The sequence below is a fragment of the Tachypleus tridentatus genome, chromosome 12 (genome assembly GCF_004210375.1).
Source record: "Tachypleus tridentatus isolate NWPU-2018 chromosome 12, ASM421037v1, whole genome shotgun sequence".
In the NCBI taxonomy this organism is placed as follows: domain Eukaryota; kingdom Metazoa; phylum Arthropoda; class Merostomata; order Xiphosura; family Limulidae; genus Tachypleus; species Tachypleus tridentatus.
The window spans coordinates 110,294,019-110,315,699 of record NC_134836.1 but is presented as its reverse complement, the minus strand read 5'-3'; the positions used below and the strand labels follow the sequence as shown (position 1 = coordinate 110,315,699).

The 21,681-nt window shown below is 35.0% G+C and overlaps 1 protein-coding gene across 2 annotated transcripts in view; it reads right to left on the bottom strand.

Moving 5' to 3' along the window:
- LOC143235290 (uncharacterized) overlaps positions 1-21,681 on the bottom strand; it is a 63,008-nt gene that overhangs the window by 22,416 nt on the left and 18,911 nt on the right. Inside the window, exon 1 of one of the 2 annotated variants that reach the window (XM_076473287.1) lies at positions 3,466-3,701. The exons of the other annotated variant lie outside the window; for it this stretch is intronic. The gene's annotated coding sequence lies outside the window, so the exon portion shown is untranslated. Of the gene's footprint in view, positions 1-3,465; positions 3,702-21,681 lie in introns of those variants that run through there. 2 annotated transcript variants of the gene reach the window in all.

Here is a 21,681-nt window from a genome sequence, read left to right as displayed (position 1 = left end):
TCATACATCACTGGATTGCAACATGAAGGACCAAGGCCACCACCAGGTAAGTATAATGGTTTATTTTCTACATATAAATATCCAAGGTGACCTTTATTTTAAGAAATATGAACTTTTTACCTCTGTAATACGCTGATATAATCTCCTTTAATGAAACCCTTTCAAGCAGCAATCATTCTTTCACCTTCCCTGGTTATAAAATTTTATCTGTGTCCCATTTTGCCCCCACTAGAAGAATCACCCTCCTTTTTAAACCTAACTTAAATATTAAAATTTTAAAGCCTCCCACCCAGCCCCTTAACAAAATTATTTTAGTTGAATTAACTCCCTTTAACTTTCCCCATCATTCTAGTATTAATTTATGTCAGCCCCCGACTCTGTTTTTTACAATACGCCCTTTCTCTCAACAAGCACTCCATAATCATAAACGATTTAAATTCCAAGCATAAAGAATTATTTTGCCACACTAACACTCACAATGGACTTATTATTCATAATTTTCTACGTTCGAACAATTTAACATGTATCAACAGCAATCATCCAACACATACACATATTAACGGTTCCCAAGACATGCTTGATCCGGTTATAGTTACTTCTAACCTTCTGTCTCACACTTCTGATTTTCAAGTTTACGACCACATTGGTATTGATCACCTTCCTGTTTCCTTTCGTCTTTTTAATAATTATACTCGCTCTCCCCCCTCCTACATCCCCTACCCTTAACTTTTCTAATACGAACTTGGATGCTTTCAACTCTATTCTATCTAACACCCCTTCTATGTTTCTCCCTTAATCTCTGGTTCCCAAGTTCTTGACTATCTTGTGCTTAAATTCACTGTATCTAGTACTGATGATCTCCATTCTGTCACTCCAACTGAGGCCCGCACTCTGCCATTAAACCATTGGATTTTCACCCCTGAAATCCATTGTCAAATTTCTGAAAGACGCCACCTACGCAGACTTTTATCTCTACGCGCAATCAAAATCTTAAAACATTAAATCAATCAATCAAATAATACCATTAAACGACTAATAAAATAACAACAAATAATTAAGTGGGAAAAATTCTGCGCCTCAAAAGACAATTCTTGCAGCCACCCTAAAGAATTCTCGAAGATTTGTTTGTTTGTTTTTGAATTTCGCACAAAGCTACTCGATGGCTTTCTGTGCTAGCTGCCCCTGATTTAACAGTGTAAGACTAGAGGGAATGCAGCTAGTCATCACCACCCACCGCCAACTCTTGGGCTACTCTTTTACCAACGAATACTGGAATTGACAGTCACATTATAACGACCCCACAGCTGAAAGGCCGAGCATGATTGGTGCGATGGGGAAGCGAACCCGCGACCCTCAGATTACAAGTCGCACACCTTAACACGCTTGGCCATGCTGGGCCCAATTCTGGAAGAAACTTAAATTTGTTTGTAAAACATCACTAAACCTTAACTCTTATAATTTGGTATATAACAACCAAACGGCCTCTACTGACAAAGATAAATGCACCATTTTCGCCGAAGTCCTCTAGAAATCCTTCACTACACCTAACATTCTCACTTTTAACACCACTTATTTCCTCCAAATAAATAATCTCATATCCCAACACCACGAAGTATTAAATCCCAACTTTAGTTTAGACTTTCCCATCCATAACTCCTATATTACCGCTCACGTCAGCCGAACTCAAAATTTCCATTAAACGACTCAAAATCAATAGCGCTCCCAGAGAAGATTGCATAAATAACCGTGCCATTAAACATCTACCCTTAAACTTTCTAATTCATTTAATTTCTATTTACGATTACTCGTTTTTGCATGGCTACTATCCTAATTGTTTCGAAAACAGCCACAAAAACGGTTATCCCAAAGTCTTCAACTAACTTGTCTGATCCTTCTAATTACAGACCTATTAGCCTTATTAACACCCAAGGCAAATCACTAGAGAAAATTGTTACTAATAAACTTATTTTCTTCGCTGAGACTAATAATATACTATCAAATATTCAGAATGCCTCTTGGCAAAAACGTCAAACTGCTAACCACCTAGTTAGACTTTCCGAATCTATATTTCAAGCTTTTAACCGAAACCAGGTAACCGTGGGCGTATTCTTTGATGTAAAGCAAGCTTTTGATTCGGTGTGGCATAACGCTCTCCTCTATAAGCTATTCTCCATGAACATTCAATATATCTTTATCCGTTGGGTAGCTACCTTTTTAAATAACCGTTTAGCCAGAGTTAAAGATAACAATGAACTCTCTCACTCGTTCCCCTTATTGGTGGGAGTCTCCCAAGGCTCCGTGCTCAGCCCTTTGCAATACATTTTCTTTGTGAAAGACATTCCTTTCTCTGCCATAACTCAAACTCATACCTCACAATACGCCGATGACACAGCTGTTTGGAGTACGTCTACTAACCCGGTTACAGCCGCTTATTGTGTTCAGACTACCATCAACTCCATCACGCAATGGTGTGACAAAGGGTGGGTAGCATTCAATCCTCGCAAATATCAAGCCATTTTATTGTATAGGTGATTTAAAAGAAAAGAATGCCCAAGATACAAATTAAAATCTTTGACACTGTAACCCCTCTCAAAAATTTCTAGGTGTCCTTTATAATTTTAAACTTACCTGGTCAACTCATATTGATATAATTGCATCACGTATCAGGTAACGCATATCATTCCTTCGAAGAATAAGCGGAATAAACAAAGGATATACCCCTCAAACTATTATGTTCACATACAGTGTACATTAACCGCTAGTCGAATACGGTTGCATGTTACTTTGTACCATGCCCGACTCTCTGACCAAAAAATTACAAGAATTACAATACACGGCTATCAGGACTGCCTTCCTTATACCATGCTACACTCCTTATTACTACCTTGAAAAAAATATACGACACACCATCTGTTAAAACACGTTTACTTCAACTAGCCACTAAATTTTATAAAATAGCAGTAAACCATAACTCACTTTGCAGCCCAGTTTATCGATTTATCAGCTACCTTGGCAAAAACACATTTCTCCCTTTAATACACTCAACCATATTTGCTAATGTCTTTTATCTCAATTTAGTTATGATTATCTTGTGTAATTATCATTTTTGTTTACAGCTCAGGCACTAACCAGATATATTTTTCGGCATCTGGTTCGTGAAAAATGGGTTTTGCTCGGGGTACTTCCGTTTTCCTTCCACAGCTAAATAACCGGGTGTTAGGATTTATAAATCCCTCCCCTCGTGTTGTTTTTAATGGAGTCAGTATTTAACCTCTTGCGAAACATCAATGGACCTTCACCATTTGACTGCTAGGTATAGCTATTAATCATCAGTCCAGCTAAATCTAACTTCGCGTGTGGAGTGAAGAGGTCTCTTCTGAACACCCTCGATTGCTTTGCATCTCTTGAGATGCAAAGTGTTAAATCGAAATACTTGTCACGAATTTTATTTTATTCGCAACTTACCGCACTCGTGTACTACTCTTCTAGTAATCGTTTGGTCTTCCTTCTCCAGAATACCCTTTGTTTCTTTTGTTAAATTATACTCAGGCTAATTTAACTAGGATAAATTATTCGTTTTATTTCCTTTTCTACTAGTTATCTTACTCTTAAAAGATATTAAACTTTAGGCCTATCATATCTACCGACGTTAACTTCATGCCGAACCTTTTCTTGGCTGTTACTTCACTTCTGTTCTCGCATATGTCTGTCTGTCATTACCCTCTCATACGATAATGCTTATTACTGAATTGTCTACTCGCTATATTCTCTAAATCAAAGAGTGACAAACAACTTCCAACAGTCGTCTGCTTTTAACAATATTTTAATAACAATTAAACAAACAACAAATATTCTTCACAAAACAAACTAGACAGTAATATTTGCACTAAATAATATCTTACAACACACATAACACGAAATAATCACATGGGCTTTCTGTTTTTCATAATGCCACTATTAATAACATTACCTTAACGTAACATTTTAACATTATTACAAATTAAATAGATACATAATTCACTTTAAAGTTTGTTTACGTAAATCAAATTATTTAAAACAAATGATAAACGAATTATGGGTGAAACCTTAGAAATCAAATATATGCTCTCCAGTAAAAGTGTATATTGTTTAATTTTCGAAAATGCATTCAATTTTTCAGTAAACATTGCATTTTAAACAAATAGAAAATGTTTTAATTATTTACTTGAATAATAACTTGCCTGATTTCAACTATTGTACGTTAAACCATTATTTGCTAACATTTGTGCCTACGTATAATATGAAATAATGGATTTGAGACATTAATTACCAAATAATGATATTGAAATGTCTACATTTCTCAATGTTTGCTTACTCAATTCTTTCGTGTTATAACTTCATATGAGTTCATTATTTATTGTTTCAAATGTTCATATTCATATCTTACATTTGCAATTTAAGCTAACACAAGGTAACATCATAAACAACCTAATCACAAAGATATGAAAATTAACGAGAGACAACTTTTATAACCAAAATATATTTAATAATAGTTATCAGACAAAAATATTTCTAAACCAATGGATGACTATGGCTTAGAATTAACGATTATTAAATCAATCATTATTTCACTAAAAAAACCTTTTGAAAAATATAATGATTTTAACACAACATATAAAATATTCTATGTCTGAGTCAATAAAAACATAAGACAATTAGTATCTGGTTAAACTATATTTACATGACTACTGTAAGAAGTATAAAAATCTGAACTAACAAAACAGTTTCATTCTAGTTAAACTTGATATTATCATATTTTCTTTTATCATATTTATATTCAGGTAACATTCTGGTGCACTGGTAATGAAAGAACTAATTCCCAGTTAATAATCACCAATACCTGAGGACAAATAAAAAAAAAAAACTATTGCTAATCACAAGTTAAAATTCAATTAAGTTAAATTTTACAATAGGAGGTAAAATGCTCAGAGAATTACACTAACAACCAATAATTAAATAAGCTCATGAAGTAAATGACATTGTTAGTGTACATTTGTTGGATTTTGCAAAAAAATAACTAAAGCCTATCTATGTTAGCGCTCCTTAACGTTCAGGTGGCAGACCAAATGGAAGACAACTAATCATTACAATCTACTAAAAATAATTTTCAGGACAAAATATAAGATTTGAACAATATTTTTATATAATATCCATGGCTGAGGGTGATTTGTTTGTTGTTTTTTTCAGTAACAAGTCATTAACTACATTAGGTCCACAGTCTGGCACATTACCCATCACGTTTAACTAAAATTATTCATGTTGTTACTAATAAATAACTTCTAGAATATTAATGAGTGTGTGTCAGTGACAAGTGGCTGAAGGACAGTTGACACAAACATTGGTTGCTCAGCCACAACATGTAAGAAGCCTTTTTCAAGGTGTGCACAAAGATGTTTCAATTTAGAAAAACGGGCATTATAATCATTTACTCACACAAACAGTACAGTCAAATTAACACTCCTACGAAAAGTGGGGCCTAATAGGCCCCAGAGCAACTTGAAAGGTTATTAATATTAGGCTAATAATTTTGTATTTAAATAAAATTGCCATTTAAATCCATTAATGAATGGATTAACGAGATTCCCACTGTCCCTATCTACTATCTAGCGAAACCACAGCCAGGGGAACGGGCTTGGAGAAATGAGGACTAGAAACGTCTTTTCGTAGGAGTGTTAAGGCTAACAAGTGTTAGGTACATACGTGCCTACAGATATGTAGACAAGATCAAGGCCTACATATTTAGAGGCTGCCAACCTATGTAAGACGTTTAGAACTATGAAGATAATCAAAACAGAAATTCATTGGATTATGGGAATACAAGGTCTCTGTTCCTATCCATGTTCACTGACAGTATTATTTGCAAAGCATTCAAATGTGGAAGAGTCAGAAAAAGAGTATCTGACAAGATTTACACTGAAAACATACGTATAGGATTAGTTGATTTCACAGATACAAGCTAGCAATTTTGCATTCATATTTATAAAAATTCAAACAGTTTGACTTGCAAATCAGTTATTGGATAACACTTGGAACACATGCTCATGTACACTCCAGAAGAATAGAAACTCTTTCATGAAATAACACAATCTATTCAACTGAATGGAAAAAAAATTACTGAAAAAGTTCACAAATGCACAGGAAGTAAAATGGCTCACATCACCACTAAATATAATGTAATAAGAAGACAAATGACAGAAAAACTTACTGAATTAAAAGTGATATTCATCTTACAATATTATGTGAACAAATAAATATCATACATACATGTTTTCTAGTTTTAAAGTTAGCTGATAGTGCTAAGAACCTTGTAAAAACATTTCTCTTGTTTGCATCATAGCGAGGTACAGCCTGAGCTTTTCTTGGTGAAATTGATATCTCCATTTTCTGATTAAATATTTTAAAACAATAAACTTTTTCAATCAAGAAGATGAGAAGGGTAGAATCTATTAATAAGTAACACCTTCTAAATGGTGCTATCTACCTTCTTTTGAGCCCTGATAAGGATGTATGTAAAGTAGATGAAGAAGGTACAGTCTATTAATAATTAAGATTATCTGCATGGTTCTATCTACTATAATTGAAACCTCGACTTTAGTTCTTGATAAGGACATACCTCACATAGGTACTCAAAAGTTATAAGTTACTTAAAACTTGTGGGTTTTACCCACTATATTTTGCATATTGATTTTAGTCCCTGATAAGTAACTACATGAAGTAGAGTTATCTGGAGAAACATTGATAATTTCAGTCTAACAATCCTGGATTGCAGGATTCAATTCCCTATGGTGGACATTGGAAATGGACTAAAGGATCCCCCTTTTTGGTCTTTTAATGTTACCTTCAATGACATTTTACAAAGTTACACAATGGGATATGTGTGATGTGTCAACTGCAGGTATCAAAACCTAATATGTAATGTTGTAAGTAATCATAATTAACTGCTAAGGTGTAGATGCTACAAAAATATATCATTTCTTCTCAGCGTATATTCTCTTTGTCCTTTTACTTTTAATGTTTTTCCAAATCATTTTAAATGGCTGAACAATTTTATGGTTTTCCAAAAGAATGTATTTTTTCAGGTTTCTTTAAGTTATTACTCAATACAAAATCATATCCATATGCATGTTTTATGTGATATTAAGTAAATATATTTCCACAAACTGCACAACTGGAAGGTTTCTCCCCAGTGTGAATTTTCTGAAGTTTTTTAAGTTCAAATTTTTTCCAAGCTATTTTTCACAAATTGCACAATTGTAAGGTTTCTCTCCAGTATGTATTCTTTGATGATATTTTAAGATAATTTTTGCAAAAAAGTGTTTTCCACATACTGTACAAGTGTAAGGTTTCTTCCAAGTGTGTATTCTTTTATGTCTTTTTAACTCAGTATTTCTTAAAAACTGTTTTTTACAAATTGCACAAGTGTGAGGTTTCTTCCCAGTATGTATTTTTAGATGATCTTTCAAGGTACCTTTCGTAACAATGTGTTTTCCACATACTGCACAAGTGTGAGGTTTCTCCCCAGTATGTGTTCTTTGATGTCTTTTTAATTCTGAATTTCTTCCAAACTGTTTTTCACAAATTTCACAACTGTAAGATTTTTCTCCAGTATGTATTACTGGATGTTGTTTTAAAATACTATTTGTACCAAAGTGTTTACCATACATTGCACAACTGTAAGGTTTCTCACAAGCACGTGTTCTTTGATGTGATTTTAAAGTATATCTTGATACAAAATGTTTTATACAAATTCCACAACTGTAAAGTTTCTTCCCAGTGTGATTTCTTTCATTACTGTCTAAGGTTCTATTGCACTCAAAATGTTTTCTAAAAATTGCACAATGATTTGGTTTCTGTCCTCTCTTTTTGTGTTAGGTTATCAAATATTCCACATTTTTTCTACTGATTACACAACTGTATGTTTTACCATAACACTGAGGCATATTAAATTTGTTTATGTTATTTCCATTTAAAGTTGTTTCTCCACATACATCAATGTTTGGTTTTGGGGAGTTCATAACTTCTGTGAAATAATCTTCTTGTTCTATTCCATGATAACTAAAACACTGACTTTCACGGCAGTTCTTCATATCCGAAATTGATAAAAGAAATGTCTCATCATATTTCACCTCTTTGTTGAACTTTTAGATATATTTAATGTTCTGATATGAATGTTATCGATATGAAAATACTGAAACTAAAAACTAATTATGATGCAATTTTCATAGTTTCACATTTTATAGAAACCTTTATACCTGAATCTGAATACAATTAAAAACAAACTGCAGATAACATTTAACTTTAAATAGAGGCTTTTAGTAGATAAAGTAAATTCACCAGTAGAAATATGATAAAACAGGGTCATAACAATCAATGCACATTTAAATATTATCTTCATGGATTAACTTCTAAAAATATTTTCTATGTTGAAGTGGTTGTTATCACCAAATCTTATTATGATTTGTATACTTAAACATGTTCATATGTTCATTAATATTTTATACATTCTGTTCAAAAGATCTTTTTGGAAGTTATAAATTAATATTTATAAATACAAAGGTGTATACAATACTAAAATATTTATCAACATACTATTTTTCTTTTTACCAAGTTGAGATATGATCCCACTGATTTTACTCAGATAATAATGTTCAGCAAGTAACATTTATGGAAATAAATTACAGAAATATACTCTCTGAATATGTTGAAAATAATCTATCAAAACGGGTTCCAGCCGTTAGTCAGGAAGTTTATACTTGAAGAATCATGAGTTGGTTGGTTGGCATTAACTGGGACAAAGCAACTAGGCTATCTGTAACAAACAACCAGTGAAAAAGTAAAAATAAAGGTAAAATTATTAAAATACATAAAAAGGAATCACGTTAAAACAAAACAGTCTAATTTTCAAATTAAAAACATAAATAGACTTGAAAAGACCAATGGCCCTTAAAAATTTAAAAACACAACTTCAGTGGACAGTGTCACCATTGCCAATGCCTCTGTGTGAGGTCAAGGGTGAACACATGGTAAAAATATGTCTAAAATGGGACCATCACTCACAGTCATAACAATGGCATGACAGTAAAATGTGGGCTGTTGTGACTTGAGTGTCACACAGATCACATATTGGTGCATCAGTCCCAGATAAAAGAAGAGAATGAGTTATAAAACTGTGACCAATGCATAGCTTAGCCAGGAGAACTTCTTCATTATGATCCATATAGAAGCAAGACATCCATTAAGCAATAGAAGGTTTGATCTTGAAAAGCTTGTTAACACGTTGCTCACTCCAAATCATCTGCTAACTGATGCAGAGCTAAGCCTTGAATACATGACTATAATCCACGTATGGGATATGCACGGTAGTGATAGTACCAGAGTAAACAGACTGAGTTTGCCTGGTTGCAATATCTGTGAGCTTGTTCCCATGAATAACAATATGGTCTGGTATCCAAAAAACTGGATAGAAGTAATTGAGAGTAATGGTTTATAATACTGATGGGAACTAACATGAAGCATTTCTAGGGCCAGTACAGGACTAAACAAGTCAGTATAAATAGTACAGTTAATACTACTGCATAACTTCTGTGTGATCCAGGGCAAGAGAAATGGTGTATAGCTTGGCAGTGAATTTAATAGTTGTACACAGACTCCCAAAACAAACCATGTCCTACAGAATCACCTGATTTCGAACCATCCATATGAATGAAAATGGAAGGATTTGAAAGATGTTCAGCAATAGAAGTCAGTATTTCTAAACGGAAGTATCCACCTTCTTCAGATGACTCAAAGAAAGGTCACACATGGAGATGGTAATGAGCCATGGTGGGATGGACTGATTAGTGGATACAGCAGCGTTATCCAGGAACAGACCCAATTCATCCAATTGTACCTGGATACAAAGGCCAAAAGAAACAATGGCAGAACATCTATTCTGAAAATGCATGGCACACTGATGAAGGAAAACACGACCCTAGTGGGATGCTGTGGTAAGGACTGAAGTTTTGAAGTATAGAGTAATGACAGTTACAAACAGAAGGAGTATAAAGGAGGTTCCTGACACTTAGTATTCAAACTCTGAACTGAAAAATTGCAGAAGGCCCCTGTGCAGAGCCAAAGCCCCTGGTGGTGTACAAGATCCAACAATTTCAAGGCTGAGGTCCTGGCAGAGCCATAGACCAGAGAACCATAGTCCAGTTACAATAAAGTGAGGGCAGAAAAAACGATGAGCATGGAACATCAATCCACTCCACAACAGGTGGAAGAGAAGACATTTAGGATGTCCAGTGCCCTTGTACACTTGACACATATCTGCTTGATGTGTGGAATAAAACCTTACGATCAAAGATAAGCCCCAAGAACTTTGCCTTAGGGATCACAGGAAGCACAATTTCTCTGAGACAGAGCTCTGAATTCATGTCGATACCTCACTTTCTGAAAGGTTCATGCAAACAGTTTGGCAATGAGAAAATATTAAACCTTTTCCTGTGGTACACTTCAATGAATGACTGAGGACAGTCTCTCGATCATGCTTGAGGAATGATGAGATGTGGAAGTTTTCAACACAGAGACCATTTGCAACTATACGGAAAAGTTGTCCACTGATGGCATTAATCTTTATAATGAAAAGTATGACACTCAAGACAGCCCAGAGAAACTCCAAGTTCTTCTGGGAAAGAACGCAAAAGTGTTGAACCCACACTGTCTTGGAATCACTGATCCATTAAATAACATTTAATAAAAATGGGCAAATTGTCACACAACCCAAATAAGTGGAGGTCTCATAGGATACAAAACCTCAACATAGTGTCATAAGCTTTCTTAAAGTCAATACATACAGAAACAAGATGTTGTCACTTGAGAAAGGCTTCCCTGATTGACATTTCAAGTTGAAGCAGGTGGTCCACAGAGGAGCACTGTCACAGGAACTGACACTGGGTGGAGCAAGGGTTAACCATCCTCTCCAAGAGTTTACAGAGACAGCTCGTCAAAAACTTTTGAATTGGTAGTAGGAGAGATGCTAGATGTCTATTTAATTCAGGATTTCTTCTGACTTTAATATATGACCTGCTAAGCACGTCCATGGGCCCACTGAAACGCAATGCGGCTTAAAAGTGTGAGATACCTGCACAAAAGGTATCCTAGACCCATTTTTGAGCCTTCTCTGCCACGTGGCTGGCAGGATCCCACCACAGATGAGGATATTGTGGAATACATGTTAAGGTTTTAGGAATACAGTGAACATCTGACTGGACAATACAATCAGTTACTGCTGCGACGCAGTAATCTATCAATGGCTTACAGATGATGGCAGGAGCAAGTTCAAAGAGAGATGTAACATAGGGCCAGTTGGTCTGGTCAAACTTCCATTGGGCAGTCAGGTCAGGTGGCATCAACCACAGCAGGTCTCTCTCAAAATGATCACTATCCCATGAGTTACTGTCAATCCTTCAAGAATAGTAAGAGAAAAGTGAAGGGGAGCAGACATAGAGATCAATAGCAGTAACTGACTGATTAGGTGCATGAAAATAAGTATAAGAACCAGAACTGAAATGGTTGTAATCTGAGAGCATAAGCTCTATGGAACGACCCCTCCCATCAATATCAGCAACACACAAGAGGGGATTATGTCCATTAAAGTCCCCCAGCATTGAAAAGGGTGATAGTAACTGCTCAAATGAGGGCATCAAGGTCTGACTGATCATGAGGTTTCTTCAGGAGCATGGTAGAGAGAACAAATAGTGATGGTATGATCAAAGAAAACATGGATAGCTACAGCCTCTAAGGGTGTATCGATCAGCAGTATCACTCCTCATGCACTCGTCCATCACACAACCTGTCATTTCTGCACAAAGGAAACTGCTGAAGGGTGAAGACATTAGCAGCGTTCAAAAATGTTTTCTGTAAGGAGACACACACAGGATGGTAAGAGTATTTAAAATCCTTAATTTTATCTACATTCAAAGAAAAACCCCAACAGTTTCACTGTATCAATGTGGTAATTTTTATTTATGTGGAGGAGAATGGAGTAGAGAGCAAGTCCTGCTTTCTTTACCATGTTTGTTTTCTTTATTGGATGGAAGTCTATTGACTTTATTGGATCTTGCCCTGGATCAAGTAAGCAGGTCTCTGTCTGTAGACAAAGATTTCAGTGACTGAGGGCATGAACAAATAATCATTTTGAATCTTAAGACTGCACAAGAGTATGAACCTGAGGAACCACCCAAAGTCAAAGGAAGTGGTCTCAGGCAGTCACTGGAAGGAGTGGCAGTATCAGATATAGATTCATCAAACTTTCACCATGGAGGGCAAATGACTCTTCAGATGGTTTGAAAATGACTCTGCCAGAAGCACAGAGAGATCTGTTGGCACTCCCACTGTGAAAGTGGCAGCATATATCTGAGATGGAGTGGGGGACAATACCTTCTGAGCCTTTGGGTAGGAAATATTGTTTCCAGTATTCAAGCATTGCACCTCTTTCTCTTCCACCCACAAACAGCAAGAAATAGAATAAGATGGGTGTGAACCACTACAGTTAACAATTTGTGGTTCCAGTTTGCACTTGCAGGCATTGTGGTCTCTGCCACCAGAAAGAGCATGTGTTAAAGAAGCAGAACATAATGTCTTTGAGTGACTGAATCTCTGACAGTGGAAGCATCTGAAAAGATCCAGAATGTATATGGCCTTACCTTACAGTTCAGGTAAACTGCTTTGACTGTGGTTGGAGAAAGTGGCAATGTAAACATTCATGTCAGAACATCAGTAGGCATCACAACTCAGTCTCTGCAAGTGGAGATTCGAAGGACTGAGAAACACCTTTGCTGGAGAAACTAAGAAAGATGATCTCAGACATTGGAATGTTCTTTAAATTCCTCTCAACTATAACTCCTCTGGAAGAATTCAAAGTTGCATGGAAAGTAACCTTGATGGATATATCCCTAATGGCCTTTGAATTCAAGAGGAGTTTGGTGTGTTGTGAAGAAGATGTTTCCACCAAAATGTCTCCAGAGCATAATTTCTGTATTGACTTTGCGGAGCCAACAAGTCTCTCTTTTGAATAAAAATGTGAGGCATGTGCCGTGAGGAATTCTCAAACAGGGAATGCATAATTAGAACTTGAAATACAGAATCTGACTAAAGAACAGAGTTGTCCACACATGGTCATTCTCAGATAATCTGTTGTTTGTTTTCAGTATTATTTATTTTTTCATGAAGGGCAATATGTTTCAGTGCCCCCACCAACCACAGAGCTCTCTGAAGGGACACACTACAATGCCAAACAACGACACTGCAGCAACATCATGCTTTCGTGAGCACTATACCCAAACACCAGCATCAGGCATAATGTCCACAACACTTATTGAGAACGTCCAACATTAATACTCGATTGACCCTAGCCTAGGAGGATCAGCCTGACCCTAGGGGAGGCCACCCCAAAGCTGCTTATCTTCAGAAATTCCAGACCAAACTGGAGTGTTAGGGTTGGACCCTCAACCACAAGGATTTTCTCCTCCCTTTCAAGGGCTGCCATGCATGGCAAATACGTGGATGTTTAGATCCCAGAGAAGGTTCTGTACTTTCATTTTTACCCCTCACCACATACAGGAATCCACCTTGAGGGATAGAACCATGAAGATAGTCTGGTTACTTATAGTTTCTTTCGGTTTCACTTTTCAGTAACAATTATTGTTTTTCTTCTTTGCATTAAATGTTTTGTTGCCATTTTATCATTTCAGAACCTGTCATGCATAAAAATTTCCAATTAAAGTTAAAAAAAAAGATAAAATTTACATCATTAGACTTCAAAGTAATCTTGTCTCATTTGGTTTAATAACCTGTAAATAATTATGAAGAATTTAAATATTTTTTTGAGTGAGTGTTGATCAGTGGTGACATTCAAAAATTTTAACAACTGGTTCTATCTCGCTTTACAAACCCCCATTTTTCACAATGAAAAATAATAACAAAAATATCTTACTAGAATAATTTATTTACCATACTTTAAATATTTCCAAATCACCACTTGATTATCATTAAAATCTTTGTTCCTTCCATGTTTGACCCTGTTGTCATCAGTTGTGTGGTTTTTTGTCAGCGTCATTTGAACTGAAGAAGTGGGATCCCATGAATCCAATGGGAAGCCGTTTCAATTAATTGTCATCAGGTTTGCCACATTTTCAACTGCATAGCAGCTTCGTTTACCTGAATATATGATATTCATTATTGAAAACCCTCTTTCTGCCTCTGCAGAACTAAGAGCAACAGTACTGATGTTATTTTTAGCCTTTTGTACAGCTCTTGGAAACTCATGATTATGGTAATTTTGAAGGACATTTTCCACATATAATAATTATAATTATTAATAATTAATTAATAAATAATTAATGACGATTTCATGATGAAAGAGGTTACTGAATTCATACAATTTTTCTTTAGCAGCTTTCCAAAGGATAACAACTTCATCAATATTCCAAGAATCTGGCTTAGGTATGTTTACCAGTTCATGAATTTTATTGTCATTTTCCTGTGCATTACTTTTTGATTTTAAGTGATCACAATCCATCAATCTGGCTTTCTTTTTTTCTTTTTTTACAACTTCCAGTAGTTTTCGATGAGGAAGGCCAACATATCTTTGGTTTTCAACAAACTCAATATTCCTAAAGGCATCAGAAGTTTCATCAATTTTCTTTTTAAAGCTTCCCCTACTTTCTTTGAGCATTTCCAATGCATTAATGGACCTTTTTATTAGTTTCTCAGCTCTTGCTAAATTTAAATTTCTTGCTTGAAAGGTATTAGAAAGTAAAGAAACTTCTTGTAGTATATCTATCATTATTGCTATATCCTCCAGTAAGAAGATCTTGGAAAGATGGCAAGCCATTTCTGAATATTTTTTCTCAGTAGAAAAATAATTGTATAATGCTGGATAAGCATGCCATACAGCATGTGATGATCTTAGTCTGCAAGCAACCAATCTTGGTCCCAAAACTCTACCAACCTTCAAAACTTCTAGTCCAATTTCTTCCAAAATGTTGAAAATTTATATTTGGTTTTTCTTTGATTGGAGAAAGCTTGGGTAGATTTTATCTATGAACACTTTGATGTGATTCACTTGTTGTATATCAGTGATAGAATAATTTAAAACCAGTTCCAAGCAGTTATTTAACGAATGCCAAATTATGATGTCTGGAAAATCATTTTTAAGTTTAGTGCTCACCACCGACTTGCAGCTAAACATTACACTTGTGTCATCTGAGCAGAATGTGACCACATTAGTTTTCAAATATCCACTATCAAATCCTGCATAATGCAAACTTTTAAATAGAGATGTGTACATAGTTTTAGCATCCCATCCTTTCAACTCAACCAAATCAAGAAAAATTACTGGCAACAGATTACAATTTTCAACCTTTACAAAAATTATGATCATTGGTTTACTAGATATGGTTGAAGCTTCATCAATGATGATACAGAGTTTATAGTTTTTTCAATTGTTTGAGTAAATATTTCTTTTGCAATGTGATCAACTACTTTAACAGCAGTTCCTTGCTGGAGTGTTTTATTCCTTCCTGATGCTTCAACACTGTAGCTTCTCTTTTCCATCAATACATGAATTCTCTTCATGTTGCTGGGAACAACAATACCATCATATTTTTTCTTGAAATCTTTGGTCCACTTCATACTCCAGCAATCCGTGTCTGAATAAATTAAATGTTTAACTGGCATAATTTAGCTTTAAAAAAGTGAGGGGCAGCAATATTAACCAACCAGTACTGAAAAGATCGACACCAAAAACGTCAATCCAGACTAAATCTCCTATCAATGAACTTTTAATTTTACTCTAGAATAGTAAAACCTACAAAATAACATTAAGTTTAATGTTAATAGCATAGAAGTCTCCACAGGCTACATCATTTTCAAACTCAACGTCTTTTATCTGTCTGCTTCAAGTATGATAGATGACTGACACCAAATGTTCACACAGGATAATGTAGGCCTACATTAGTCTATGCAATGCTTTTCTTCTTTCATCTAAGATGGCTGATCTATCACTTGAAGAGGCCCATGCAAGTTAGGTCTTAAACATTATCATACTAATTTACAATTGTGTTGTTATGTGTTACTTTACCTAGCAAGAATCCCCATAGTGACAGTCGATTACGCAGCATCAATTCCTACAGTGACAGTATATCAAGCATCAGAGGACTAAGAACTGGAAGAACAATTCATCGAACTCTTAAAATTTTGAGAATAGATTCTCATGAGCCAATGCAAACTGGCAAAATCCTATCACTGGTATCAATGTACCTAGGAGTTTAAATATTTGTACTTACCAGATGTACTTTTTAACACAGGTTCAATTTTTTTTTGAAATTTAGTTTTCATTTTCACATTTATATCATCATAACTTGAACTATCCAGACTGTCATCATTGCTGTCACTAAATTTCGAAATAATATCACTTTTCAACAGATCACCAAGCTGCTCTGTTTTCTCTTGGACAAATGTGTTCTACAATAAAACAAGCCACTTAAAAGGTGAATAAAAATAACAGTTGGTGTTATCATGACATGCAGTATGCACAGTTAATACATCTGAAATAAACAAATATTAATTAGGCCAAGCATACTGGATTAACAGTTCCTGATTCAAGTTTCCAAACGAATAACATGGATGGCAGTTACTATTCACTGCCAACTTTTAAGCAAATACGTGGGCTGTTCAAAAATTACGCGGACTGATGTCATAAAACAAAATGTACTTTATTTAGAAGTTACAGGTCTGAGACCCCTTCAAAGTACTCTCTTCCCCAACGCACACACTTATCCCAACGGTGTTTCTACTTATTGAAACAGTTTTGGTACGCTTCTTTTGTAATGTCCTCCAGCTCCTTCGTCGCATTTGCCTTAATCTCGGGAATCGTCTCAAATCTTCTTCCTTTCAAGGGTCTTTTGAGTTTGGGGAACAAGAAAAAATCGCAAGGAGCAAGGTCAGGTGAGTAGGGGTGGGGAAGATCAGTGATCGAGTGTTTGGCCAAAAACTCACGAATTCTGAGGCACAAATTTCGCAGCAACGCGGTGCATGTTCAATTTTTCGATCAAAATCTCGTAACAAGATCCAACTGATATCCCACACTCTTCAGCAAGCTCCCTGACAGTCAGACGTCGATTTGCCCGCACCAGGGTGTTGATTTTGTCGACGTGTGGGTCGTCTGTTGACGTGGAAGGACGCTCATCATCTTCAATGGACTGTCGACCATTCTTAAAACGTTCATGCCACTTGAAACATGCCATACGCTTCATAGTAACATCACCGTAAGCCGTGTTAAGCATAGCAAAAGTTTCAGTCGCAGATTTTCCAAGTTTAACACAAAATTTCACAGCAAGTCGTTGCTCCTTCAGGTCATTCATTCTGAAATACGCCAAACGAAAAAATCGCACTTCACTTAAAACCGCGTAGCTAATACACAAATGAAGATATCTGCAATCGGGAAATGGCACCGTAATCAGCTGATCTGTGCAAACCTAGCGACACCAAGCAGATTTCCCTGGAACCAACTGGAGCCGCGCAATTCAAACAGTCCGCGTATTTTTTGAACAGACCTTGTATTTCTTAATTTTATCTAATTTTCCTAATTAAAGAACACCATTTTATATTATCTTATGCATTTAGTGTAGATAATGTTGCATATGTCTGTATCAAGTGCATGTTGGTGATAACATGAAACTGTTAACCTAGTCTCAGTCCCATTAATATAAGTCATTAACATTGTTTTAGAGAAAAAACTTTACCATCATGTATTTTAAAGAATCTGATTGGCTCTGTGAAGTACAGGTCTGTACTGAATGTCAGGCTTACATTTCTAAAGCTAATCCTGGTTACTGTTAAGTGTCACTTTTTTAATTGCTGTGGTTTGTTTGCATGTATTGACAAAAAGTCATGTTATCTAATGAAACACACTTTAAGTGCAAAATAAAGATGCAACTAAAAAGGAATTGAGCAAGTAATTTAACTATTTCAACAAAAGCTCAGCCAGCACTTTGTGCTGGTTTCGTCTTCATGGATTTGATACTGCTAACTTCTAATGTGGTATGTATATCTTCACAAAATTTCACAGTCTTTCAGTTAACATAATAAGTGTTTTACATACAAAAAGTCTTATTTTCCAGTGAAATATTGTAAAAACGCTAAAAAAAAATCTGTTCATGAATGTTGGGTATTCGATTTCAATTGTCTATATGCAAAGTGATTTTCATTTTAAGGCAAAAATTGCTTTTTTCTTTTTTTCAGAATGAATTCAAATTGTTACATCATTTGTCCTAAGTAACTTTAAACTAATAACAGTATGCATCTATTTGTATTTTATTTCCTTATGAATTATGACTAACTACTATTCTTGCCATTATAAGTAGTTCATGTTACACTATTAAATTATCATACTCAGAAGTCATTCATGTACAGGCCTCATGAAACATTTTTATTATATTACTTATTTTAACCACTCAAACCTTCACTAATGTAGAGATATTGCTATTTTTACATTTGAGTTATGTTTATAATCATAAATAAAAAATAAACACGAAAAACATGAAATAAAGTACTTAATCATATCTTTGTTTTTTGCTGTCAGTTAACTGTTGATGACATTTTACCCTAATTTTTTTTTTTCAAATGGTTGAAGTGCACTCAATTTTTATTTAATTGAATAATGCTCCAAATATCATACAATAATAACCTGTAAGAAGCTGACAATTTCCATTAATTATAAAATTTATTTATTTTTTTTTTTATTCAACAAGAACCATCACTAATTCATCCAAGCTAGTTGTTGTCTTTGCCATGGAATGAAGCTTCTGCTGAAAAACAGAATGTCAAATGAAAGGTGAAACCCTTGGCCTTCTGTTGGTTGAATTAAATTACACTTAAAAGAGAACTGTTAAATCCTGAAAGAAAGGATTTGACTGGTGGTTGTGGCGAAAAGTCTGATTTTCTACTTCATAGCTCTGTAACCAAACAAAATTGAAGGCTATAAAAATTATGGTTTGTCTGAACAATGGCAACTTCATAGTAAGTAATTTACCTTTAATTTCACAGCTATTGGAGTGATGGTGGATAAAACAATGAAGATTAGTAACACAGAGATGTGTTACTCCAAATAAATTTCAGGATTTTTGAAAATATTGTCTTATAAATATTATATGTTAATTAAATATGGATTAAAAGCTAATATGTTATGCAATACTAACAAGTATTACACAAACAAATGGTAGTTTAATAAAATTTTTAATATAAAATCAAAACCTTGTGACAGGCACAGTAAAAGATGGGAGTGGTAATAAGGTCAAGAGAATAAACTCAGCATTGGAAACCAATGCCCACATTTATACCATTCTTAAAAATTTTACATCATTAGTGAGTTGGGCCACATATACTGTTTTACCCATCACTGTGCCCCAAACTTAACCAATTTGGCCCCAGTTTTGATTTCGTTTCTTCCTTAAGTACGTGGATTTCTTACGGTTTATTCTGTAAACAAACAAAACAAAGTGGAAAAGTGTAAAGAATAGAAGCTTTATTTCTATTATGAATAGTTCATATTTTCAATTAGCATACAAAAAAATTATTTTCAAGAAACAAGAAATACATTTTTAATTAAACAAATTGAAAGTAAAAAAGATTGGTTGGTCATTTAAAGAATTATAGAGCAAATCAATAGCTCTAAATCATTACCTACAGGAAACAATGGGTGTTAAATGGAGAGAAAAACAAAATAATGGGAAACTAAAAAAACATATTACATACAAATAAAACTAAAGAACATGTAACCTATATATATCAGAAAAAATGATCATTCTAAACAATTCAATCATCTACAATGCCACTGTTGAACATAAAAGCAAATTTTGAGATAAAAATTCAATGAACTTCTCCTGGATACATAGACCAAAGGTAGGAATAAAAACCATCTATTTACAAAATTCTAAGCCCAATGGGATATAAAGAAACAGCCAGGTAGGATACTGTGGTAAGGACAAGAACACAGCACCATACTGCAGAGAATGCAGTAAATGTCTGAGATGAACTGAAACTTAATGGGACTGTTTCTCTGCATGAACTATAAACTACAGAAAAAAACAACAAAAAATCCAATGCAATAATTAAAACACTGTTTATGTACAGTGTCCAAGATTTTCAAGACAAAATCCTTGACTGAACCATAGAACAGCTATGATTAAATGAGACCTTCAGCATCAAAAACATGTATGGTTAGGAAGAAGTGGAAAAGAGGGAAACAGTAATGTATGTTGCCCTTGTATGCTTGAAACTAAACTTCTTAATATGCAGACTAAGCAACAGATTACTGAAAAAGAGAAGTCCTAAGAACTTCATATCAGCCAATATGAGTAACAGTCTTCCAGACAGAACTCTGGATCAGAGTGTAATTCATGCTTCTGCCAAAATTCAAGTAAATGATTTTAAAAGAAAAAACATGAAACAGATTCATAGATCCTGGCACCTTGCCCCTAAAAGAACCTCTTTCCCCCATTTCTTCTCTCCTCTTTTCTTCCCTCTTTATCACTTTAAAACAAGAAACTGCTTGCTGTTGTCCATAAAGACACAGAGGACAAAACACTTTGAAGTTAATACTTATGGACTCCAAGTTCCTGAGAATGACCTGACAACTAAATATCAAGTGATTATGCAATCCATAGTAATAAAAATTCTGTAACATGCCAGTCCTCCATATAACATCATAAGCATTGTAAGGAATGCAAAAAAAACCACAAAAAAACCAATATGCTTACACTTGAGGAAAGCCTCTCTGATTGAAGTCTAAGGATAAATCATATGGTATGGAATGAAATGCTATCAGTGGAAATCACACTTAATAAGAAAGAGAACATTTGATTCAAGGAAATCATACAAGATACATATTAACCAAACTAGTAAGGATGAGGGTACTATGGTAAACATTAGTTTGATGAATCAAACTAACAGCTGCCAAGACAAAAGAATCACTTATTAAGCCCAGAGAGTTGTTAAAATATTAACAACAGGTGACTCAAACTCCATACTGATTAGTATTACCTTATTCATGTGTGAACAACTTTCAACATTTCAGGTCTGAGCACTGGGCAGGTAGATTATTCGGCACCCAGTGAAATTGGTTTTCTCTGGGCACTCCGGATTCCCCCACAAATACATTTCTTGCCATCAGATTTGTAGATCCTGGCACCCTGCCACTAAAAAGACCTCTTTCCCACATTTCTTCTCTCCTTCTTCTCCCCTCTTTATCACTCTCATAGTTTTTTTTCTTCTTCTCTTCATTCTCTCACTGCTTTCTCTTTACTGCCCTCTCCACCTAACACTTGACGTGCTTCAGTCTGGACCTCTCTACTTATCCATCATTTTTGCCACCAAAAGTCTTAAGTGCAAGGGAAAGTGTAGCTGCACCATGAGCAATGACTCCTCCAGGCTTCTTCCCAACTCCTGCATTTCCAATCTAAAATAACCAGGACTCACCCTTGTTCCCTAAGTTATGTCTAACCTCTGAACACGTGTGGGGTTGAGGAGAAACAACAGTTTCTGAACATCCCTGGTATGCCTCTCAGTCAAAAAAATGAGGCCCTGAGATAAGTACACAAG